A 10,354-nucleotide genomic window follows, 5' to 3' on the forward strand; every position below is an offset into this window, starting at 1 on the left:
AATAATTAAAGTGTTGTCAATATCTATCCAGAGTGGTAATAAGCTCAGCCAATCAGACCTAACATCATCTTATTTATATGCATGTATCTCAATCATTGTCAGACTTGTAAACAATTGTGATGATATAATATTATATTCTAAGTTTGATCAACTTCTGGTCAGAAATATGGTCTCCAGAATGGTAACAAGATCAGCGATTCAGATAGAAGATGACTGAGGCCATTTGAGATCTTGATGATAAAGGCATGCATTCCCAGTTGATAAAAGTCAGATTTGAAATCTGGTCAACTTATTAGGAATAAGATAAGCCAATCAGGTGCATGTATACTTAATTAATTATGCAGGGATTTCATTCATTATTGAACTCGTCTGAGATTGTCATGGCATAAGAATACATTAAATGTATGATCAAAATTAGATCAGAAATATGTCATTCAGAGTGCATGTCATCTCATTAATATAAATGCTCATTATTAAAGTCATCATTGATTTGGTTATATAAACCCATATTCCATTTTTGATTGAAACTGGATGAGAAATATGTGCTTTGAGTGATAATAAACTAATGCAAAATTTTAAAAATTATACAAGACAGTACCATAAGCTTCCTTGGTGTTATGGCCAGGTGAGCTAACAATTATGTGTCCCTTCTCTCATTTACTTTTACATACTGGTGCAGTACCATGCACCTCTTTATAACCCCAGAGTAAACCTGAATGCTCATTTTATCAATGATAATTAGCACTACTGTTGATTCGCTTAGGTTGTAAGGGGACAACAGATGTCAATACTTGATCTGCTAATTGGATGCAAGTCTATATAATTACTGTGATCGAGAAAAGACCATCTTCCTTGGAGAGAAATTTCAAAATGTGTGAAATGGAAGCTTTGAATGAATGCTGGGTAAAATATCTAAAATAGAACCAATCTCTTATTGTAATCAATCTAACTTCTTATACCCCACTGAAACAGCAGTAAGGAGACTGTTGTTTTTCTGTTTTCTGTCCATGCGTATTATCACTGGTATTTCAGTCATCTGTCCTGACTTTGTTTTATTATGATAACATAAAAAAAATTTAACTTAGAGCCATGGAATTTAACACACTACCTAAGCACACTTGATGTTTTTGGAATTGGACATTATCAGCACAATTGAGAATTGAGCTCGACTTACTTGATGTATAGAGTTGAAATTTAGTATTTGTATTCAGAGAGAGACAGCATGATTTAGGCCATTACACAATCTGTAAACATTCTGGACTTGGACTCTGTGTAGATATGAAGTTAAATAGGCTTATTTATATTTATATGTCAATGACCAATCAGATGTTCAATCATAACAAAACTTTTTTATAACTTCTTTACATAGTTTTCACCTTTTAGAAGATTTTGTTGTTGTTGGGTGTAATTATAGTGGCGTGCGCACAATTGTGCATGTGCCACTTTTTACTGACTTCACCGAAGCCTGCTAGTTGTTTCTGGGGAAGGGGATAGTGCCACCTCCCCCAGGCTTTTATGGATTTAAGGAACCCTGATAGTTTGGCCTCAATCTGTGGGTCCATAAAGGTCCCTGCAGTTGAATGGTTGGCTGTCATTAGTGGGAAGGAGAGCTCGGGAAGGGTCCTGCTTGCTTTACATCGCTGGTTTCTTGTTGCATTTGCCTGGTGTTTCTTGCATTTTTTTATTTTATTTTGTTTTTGATTTTTTTTCCTTGATTTTTTTCTTCTTCAAAATGTTCTAAAAGGAGGGGGGGATGTTCTATGCTGTTTTTGTTTTTTAAGATTTTGTTTACAGACATCTCATTAGCACAATAGATGAAAATGCAACTGTGGTAGACAAATACTTATTTATATTTCATTGTTAAGGACCTGACAAGATTTAACATTTGCACATTTCACTAAGCAGGCTTATGTAGCATTGTAAGAGCACAACACTAAACAGGCTTATGCAGCATTGTAAGAACACAACCATAAGTAAACTATGTCCCAAACGTTGCATGATGTTGACTTGACCCTCTCTAGTATAGTCTGATAAAATGGCTTTAGAAAGACAAAAATGATATGCTTAGTCTGATGCTGCATGATATTTTTACCAAGTTTGATCAGAACTTTAGTCTCCAAATCAACATATATACATTTATTGTATCCTCATTTTTCCCCGTTAACTTTAAATTGTCAGAATCGTTCAGTATTCTATGATATTTCACCCGCGCGCTACTTCATATTAAACTCACGTGTGCCCGATAGTGTGTGAGGAACTACTTTGTAAACAAATCATGTACACTCTCATAGTAGACGCTTTACATTTTGGTTGATGAAATTTATTTCTGACTGAACTAAAGCAGATGTTTCGTGGACAGCCACATAACAGCGCTTTGGCACATTCCGTGTTAACATTTTTGCTACAATGTTTCGAATTTAGGCAGCTATACAGTAGACGCCAGAAAGGGTCCTTACAAATAACATACAAGTGACAAGACATAAACTGTCTTCTTTAGCTGGTAATAGAATGGCCAGAAAATATACTTACAGTTTTACATTCTGAATTTCCTTTAAAACGTACTTTCTTAGTTCTGCAAATCCGAATTACATGACCCATGTAATAGGTACTCAATCTTGATTACACATTTCAAAATTGTACTGTAATATCGAATAAAAGAGCAATTACATCCTCCTTACTGCACTCAAAATTAAATACATCTTAAATTCCATAGTGTTTTTTCATATAATTGCAATTGAAAGACTTCATATTTTCCCACATTATGATTTCAAACATTCAGTGACAGAAATAGAAACACATTTGCCGATGTCAACATTATTCTCCCTCGCTTCTTCAATCCGATGTATTTCATGTGGAATTGTCACATTCACAGTGTGAATGTGACAGTCAAGTCCATAATCATGAAATTTCGTAGAATCGAAAGAAAAAAAATAGCAAAATCTACTAATTCCAGATCAAATGGAAAAGCTGTTGCAATGCGCATTCATTCGCAATAAGACTCCAAATTTCTATTTTAACTATACATGCCATTTTCTTTCAAAAGTTATGTCGAGCGCGCAGCTAAGTTCAAATTTATCTGGGCGGAGTTATGTGTGCAGTAATGATGTTGTTGTGCAATGATGAATCTGCGCTTGTGTACATGTATTTAGTTTGGAATACGGCATACATTCAGTTACTTTGTATCTTGTGGTGTATTTTGTTAATATAATTAAGCATTAGGTATAATAAGAAAATGAGCATATTATAAAACGTTTACTGCATTTGTATGGGAAAATATGAACTCGTTTTGTCAGATGGATATACTGCACTCCCACGGTCGTGCAGTATAAAATCAGAAAACTCGTTCATATTTTCCAATACAAATGCAGTAACCTTTAAAAATAGCTAACCTGAGGCAAGATCTCATTAATATGCACATATCTCACTTATTATAAAGCCTGTCAAGGACAATGATGGGAGAAACTTATTTACCAAGTTGGAACAAAATTTGGTAAAAGTTAGGTCTCTAATGTGGTAAATACCCAGCCAACAATACACAAGATTAAGTCATACATATAAATAGAGCTTGCTCATAATCATGCTTGTCCAACATCTTGCTAATATATAATAATTTAACCAATCTATACAAAATCTATTCATAAATAAAATCACAACGTCACGTCATTAACATGCATGAATCTCACTTATAACCATAACTTGATGATATAAGCCTATTTCCTAAGTTTAATCAAAATCCTATCCAAAATGCAATCTCTAAAAAGGTAAGAAGAACAAAGCAAAGCAGAGTGAAGTTCTATTTCTTTATTTACAAATCTATAAATTCATTACTCTAAATAAATTGACAACTGTTTATCTTTGTTTTCTATGCTGTGAATGTGTTCATCATTAAATCACAAAGAGGTAATGCAGGTTCGATACATTGTTTAGTGGGAATTTTGATATTTGCTTACAAAGATGAGAACTGAGTGTGAGTAAAGAATTTTTAAGTTATAACATGAGAATTTAAGAGCTTACAGTATTTTGAATTAAATCCAATATACTCCTAACATTTATACCACAAGTCCAAAAGAACAGAGTGATCCAAATGAATTCTAGGTCTTGAATGTGATGATGTACTAATACCCTTGAATGTACTTAAGTGCTATTAGTCTTGACATATCACAATGCCATTGCCCAAATCTCACATGAACAAATTCACAAGACATATAATAGTCATATGGGCACTTTGTAATTCCCAAAAATAATTTAAATAAATGCAGACTGAAAATAAATTAAGAATAATAATAACAATAAGAATGGATAATTGTTCACTTCTTCCTCCTTATATAAATTCCCATGACAATGCTATGTCACATTACATCCCATATGACTTATGTTGCAACACAACCCACCTGACTTAATCATCCAATGGAAAATTAACTCAAACTGTAAACAGGATAGAACACTAACACAAATAAGCAAAGTATTTACCGCTCATTACCATACAATGGAATATACACTCATGGCCAAAAATTACATATGTAATATCTTCTTTATAAATGATCATTACAATATATAGTCATGGAAAAAACTTGTAATAATAGTAATGATAATGATATTTGGTGCATAGTGTTTATGTTCAGAAAACAATTTTAAAAGGTGTACATATGTTATTTGCGTACAAATGCCTGTTTTGCCTTTTTCTGTGGGTGGCTGTTTTACACAGTAACAAGATAAAAGAGAAGACAACAAGCTTTGTAAATTGTAACAAATAATTTATTTCCCTAGAAAAAACAAGGTAAAAATGAGAAAAAGAACTTATGGTTTTAAGAATAAAATCCAAAAATAATTGAAGAATAATCAAATAATTATTGATTCCTTAGTAGCAGTTTGTCCAAGCACTGTTATTAGCACAGCATGTGTATGTCCCTGACTTTACTATGGTAAAAGTGTTTCCCTGTACAAATATAATTTGATTTGAAAATATATGTGCTACATAGTATTATTTCATGACAATATTAAATTGTTGAATTTTGATGAAGCAATAATCATGTGAAGAGATATTTCATGGAATGTTTCAAATACAGCCTAATGTCAATGATTCAAATGGCTTAAAAAGGGAAAGATTGCTCAAGCTAGGGTATATAAACTTGATCTAAATGAACCTTAAATTGTACACAAAAGCTCATTGACATGATCAGAGGTTATCTTGTATTTAATAATACAACTTTTGCAAGTCATATTTTAGAATGCATGAGGGTTGATCAAAACATTCACTAACAAACAATATAAAAAAGACAGCTGCTTTACTGTTTACATTTTTGTTTTCTACTCCTTCTTAAAGAAACTCTTTTGGACTTCATGCACTTTCCCCATTTTTCAACCATCTCCTGAACATGAATATGCTGCATCCTGTCATGGGGCATCATAACTGTAGTGATTGCATCTCTTAGCTATTTTCTGCTTTCATAATTCTTTTCATGTAATGAATCTTTTATATTTGGAAAAAGCCTGAAGTCACAAGGAGCTAAATCTGGGCTTTATAGAGGGTAATTCAAGTTTGCAATACCACATTTTGCTTGTGTGTTGAAGAACATAATGCACATAACCTTTCCAGCAGATTTGGAAGGATGTGATTTTATAGGCAATGGAAATTTTTGTGCTTCTGTACAAGGCTGTTTCTTACTCTAGGTTTCAGTGTAGCATATCCAAGTTTCTACAGACGAAATGGTCTTAGTTAAGAAAACGTTTAGCCTTCTATATTGTACCTGTATATTCATTTCCTGCAAATATTCCCCTTAAACTTATGTAACCTTTATCTGGCAATCAGGCAACGTGGGCATCATATGGCATACAAACACTATACATTCCTAATTCCATAGTCATAATTTCCTCTGCACTTCTACATAAAATATCAACATTGTTTGCTGCCTTTTGCACAGCAACACATTTGTCTTCATTCACATATCCTTTCACAGAATCCATACTTGCAATACACCTCGGCAGTGTTGGGGAAGGGAGAGATTTGAGACTCAGCAAGACAACAGTAATAAATGCATCTGTTCAATACGGGTGTTAATGGTTTAACAACACAAATCAAGAGTGAAAAATAGAGTGACTGATTAACATTGTCAATAAATTAATATATTTCATGGCTAAAATCAATCTGAAAAGCATGAGTCAATTAATATTATTTTAACAAAATTAAGATGACAAATAATAATAATAATAATAATAAAGAGAATACTCATTTCAGCATTTCAAATATGTTACATAAGGTAATGTTCTTATCTCAATGGACATCATGTATTTCTTGTTCATGTGATGTTTGCAAGATGTCCAAGGAATTAAATCCTCCCCTTGTTGATGTGATGTTTGCAAGATGTCCAAGGAATTAAATCCTCCCCTTGTTGTTGTGATGTTTGCAAGATGTCCAAGGAATTAAATCCTCCCCTTGTTGATGTGAGGTTTGCAAGATGTCCAAGGAATTAAATCCTCCCCTTGTTGTTGTGCTTGACAAAGAAAACCTCACTCAACCTGGAGTTTTGAAATTTATTTTTGCAGGTGACTATTAATTACTATCTCAGAGAACAAACACTTGCAACTGTTTATTCATGTAAATGTCTGCATTTATATCATTCATATATTTGTATCACTTAAATATTACCTTTTCTTGTCATATAATGGATTGTCATAAAAGATAACAACTTCTGACATTTAAAATGTCCAAAATGACTGTGTTCAGAACATCAGTTGTGTGTGTTTGTGTTTTTTTCTAAATTTTCAACATAGGTTTAACAATTTTACAGTCATATCACTATGATGTTTGAAGCGTTTCAGTTCATAGTGATATATATCACTGGGGCATGATGCCACATACATGTAGCATGATGTCCCACCCAGTCACATTATTGTGACACCAGCCTGACTAGTCCTAATACAAACTTCTTAATGCTGAGCCTTAAGCATGGCAGCTACTAATACCATTTTTATAAGTCTTTGGTATGACTCAACAGGGGTTCAAACCTGCAACCTCCTTCATCTTAGCATGATACTTTAACCACTAGGCCAGTGGAGTGGTAAGAGTGAGAACAATATGTCTCAAAAGAAGTTATCTGGTGATAGCCACTAAGCAAGATTACTTTTAATTCAGGAGATGTAATGACAAAAAGATTTTATCAAGATGAAAACTCTAGCAGAGATCTCAGAAACACTTAATTATGCGTATTTGGATGCCAATTTTTGAACTGGGACGCTAGAGTTTCCATCTTGAAAATCTCTTGTCATTACACCTCCCGAATTAAATGATGGCCATATTAAATATCTGATTGGCACCATTTTCACTGAGGTACAAATAGACATAATAAATCATGTCAATATGACCTTCCATTCAGTTAGAACAGTGATAACAAGGTTTTCAAGATGGCTGCCCTGGTGGCCATACTGGAGGTCAGATCAACACAACATTTTTATTCAGGATCAGTATAGGCATTCATAGGAAATCTTCTGGTGAAAATCACATGATGAAATGGACATTCATTCAGGATGAGGAATGATAGCAAAGATGTTATGGTGGCCATATTGAAAGTCCAAAAGACAGTTTTTATGTTGGACTATCCAGAAAAATTGATAAATATGTGTGTAAAGTTTCATGGCAATCCTCCAAGTAATGAATAAGGAATAGTGATAAGAATCTTGTGCTAATGGATGGATGGATGACAGACAACATGCCATCCTATACATTTTTCTGGTCTATCATCGGTAGAGCTAAGAACATCATTGTCAAATAATGATTGAATTATTAAACCTTATTTTCTACCCAAAAGTAGTATAAAGAGTAGGGAGTTATAGTAATTCACAGTAGGCAGTTTATGCAGCTGGTGATGATCTTAGCAGGTGTTTGGTAGAGTAAGATCTATTGAAATCAAATGAACTGTGCAAATCCACTAATGTAACATTCACAAGCTGTGCTGGTAATAGCAAACTGGACAATTGAAATAACATTCTCTGACATAAATTGTGAAGTCGAATGATTCAAACATTTAAGTAATGATCAATGCATTTTGCGAACAAAATGTTATTTTCAGCATCCAAATTCAATAAATCATCAATATAGTAGAAACATCAAATGCACTGTTGTCTGGACCATGCATAATTGGGGTTTTAGGAACTTGGTGACCACCGCTGGAGTAGAGGAAATTCCAATGAGTAAACAAACAAATCTGAAAAATGTACCCATTACAAATAAATTATGCACACAAATACTAAAGATCTCTTCAGATCAACAGATGTCATGAGGTCATTTCCTGGATGACATATACAAGTACCTTGAAATGATTATTGTTTGAAATCTTATTAATGAAGAAATTTATTGACATATTTCAAGTTGATAACTGATGACATTGTCAGATTTTCCCATTTGGTCTGAATACAATATATTTGTTGGAAATAGAGCAATCACACTCTCAAACTAATACAATTATATACATGTAGTTCCTTGGATAACATTTCTTTAACTCCTTATTAACAACGAAAATGACTTTCTTTAGGAAAATTTGATCGGAAAGATATGATTCTAGTTCTGTTTTGTACATCAACATCAACAAGGGTCACGTGATCATGTTTATATCACATGCACAGAATATGACCTTGATTAGACCAATGATTTTATTCCCATAATTAAAAAAGTGTTTACTTCTTAACCCACGTAGTCCCATCATGACCTTGAAAACATCCAATCATTTTGAAATAAAATAGAATTTTGTTTACTAATTCTGAACCCAGGTCAGAATTTATATCAATACCTGTTGTTTAAAAACTAACAGTCAAGGTCAATGCATTTCCTGGAAAAAAAGTATCATCTATAGAGAATACATTTACACTATAATAGCATATAATATAATAAACATTTTAAAACTGACAAATTAATATTAAATTAAATCAGATATACGTAACATTTGGGATATTTATAATGCAAAGAATATGATAATTCTGTTAGAAGTGTAGATGAATCATTCACCTCCTTCTAGGAGACAGTATTGCAATTGTCCCATTAAATTAAGCTTTCTTTCCTCAAATATGCAACAAATAATGACTTTAAGAAACCCACCCATTTAATGATTGGCATAAGGCCAGCATGCACAATACATACGTGCCATATTCCTAGTGTAACGAAGCCGAGTTTGTAGCACTTTGAAACAGAAATAGGTTCAAATTAAAACACAAGACTTGTATATTAAAGTATACAAAATGTATTTAAGTCTACGTGTCTATTCTCTCACCCTGACACCAATGACAATGAATGATATGAACACAACAGTAAATAATTCAATGTGTTACATAACGGTCAGTGCTAGTGATTTTTGCTGCTGTAATCATATATCACTGTGTCAAATTGTAGTAGTCACATACCAACGATTTGTTTTAGTAGTCAACTACTACCATCATGAACTAGCATGTAGACAAACACTTCTGTACTAAACTCCTGTAGTCAAACACTACTGTGTTAAACTTAAGTAGTCAACCACTTCTTTGCTAGTTCCCATATCATCAAGTATCACATAACATTCAGTATTAATGTTGTCATGTTGCCATGAACATAAGGGTCCATTGCCAGGGTCCAACTGGTGATGCATTTCTCTCGTTTACAACAGTACTGCTGCCAAAGAAGCTGGATAGAAAAACTGATAACCATACAACCATCTCAGCCTTAAGACCGATACTTCATATCTCTACATCGCCAAATTTATTGCAATATATTCTAATCATGAGCGCTCCTATTAGATCCTCATTGCTGTTTTAGCTTAGATACTCCTGGTCTAATCTAATTAGGTAAACATTAAAATACCAATCTAGTTAGGTAAACATTAGGATACTTGACAATTAATCCGTGTTTGAAAACCACTGCCTAAATTTGTAAATACAGATACATTCTACAATACACATCAGATAACATTATTTGGTATACACTACAGTTACTTCCACACATGTAAATTTCAATAATGTATGAATGATACAGATCTACTATTGATAAAGCCTAAAACATGATATGTCAAAATCTAATACATATAACAATATCCCATTAAATACTAGTTAAGATTACAACAAACTAAGCTATATTCAGTTGCATTGCTTATGTGTTCATATCCATATTTATGATAAATATAATCACCAGTAACCATGCCAAAACCATACATACTCAGTGAACTATGTTAAAAATATGTAATAATGTTGAGAATTTAACACCAGTGCAACTTTGCTGCATAACATGAAACTAAACACGCATATACCAATTTAAAATATCATATGAAACGTAACTCCCGAAATTGTTGGCTGGAACTAGAAGAAAGTCTTCCCACCTAATGACAGCCACCCT

This window comes from Sinohyriopsis cumingii, chromosome 15 (genome assembly GCF_028554795.1).
Source record: "Sinohyriopsis cumingii isolate HCF-2022 chromosome 15, ASM2855479v2, whole genome shotgun sequence".
Classification (NCBI taxonomy): Eukaryota; Metazoa; Mollusca; class Bivalvia; order Unionida; family Unionidae; genus Sinohyriopsis; species Sinohyriopsis cumingii.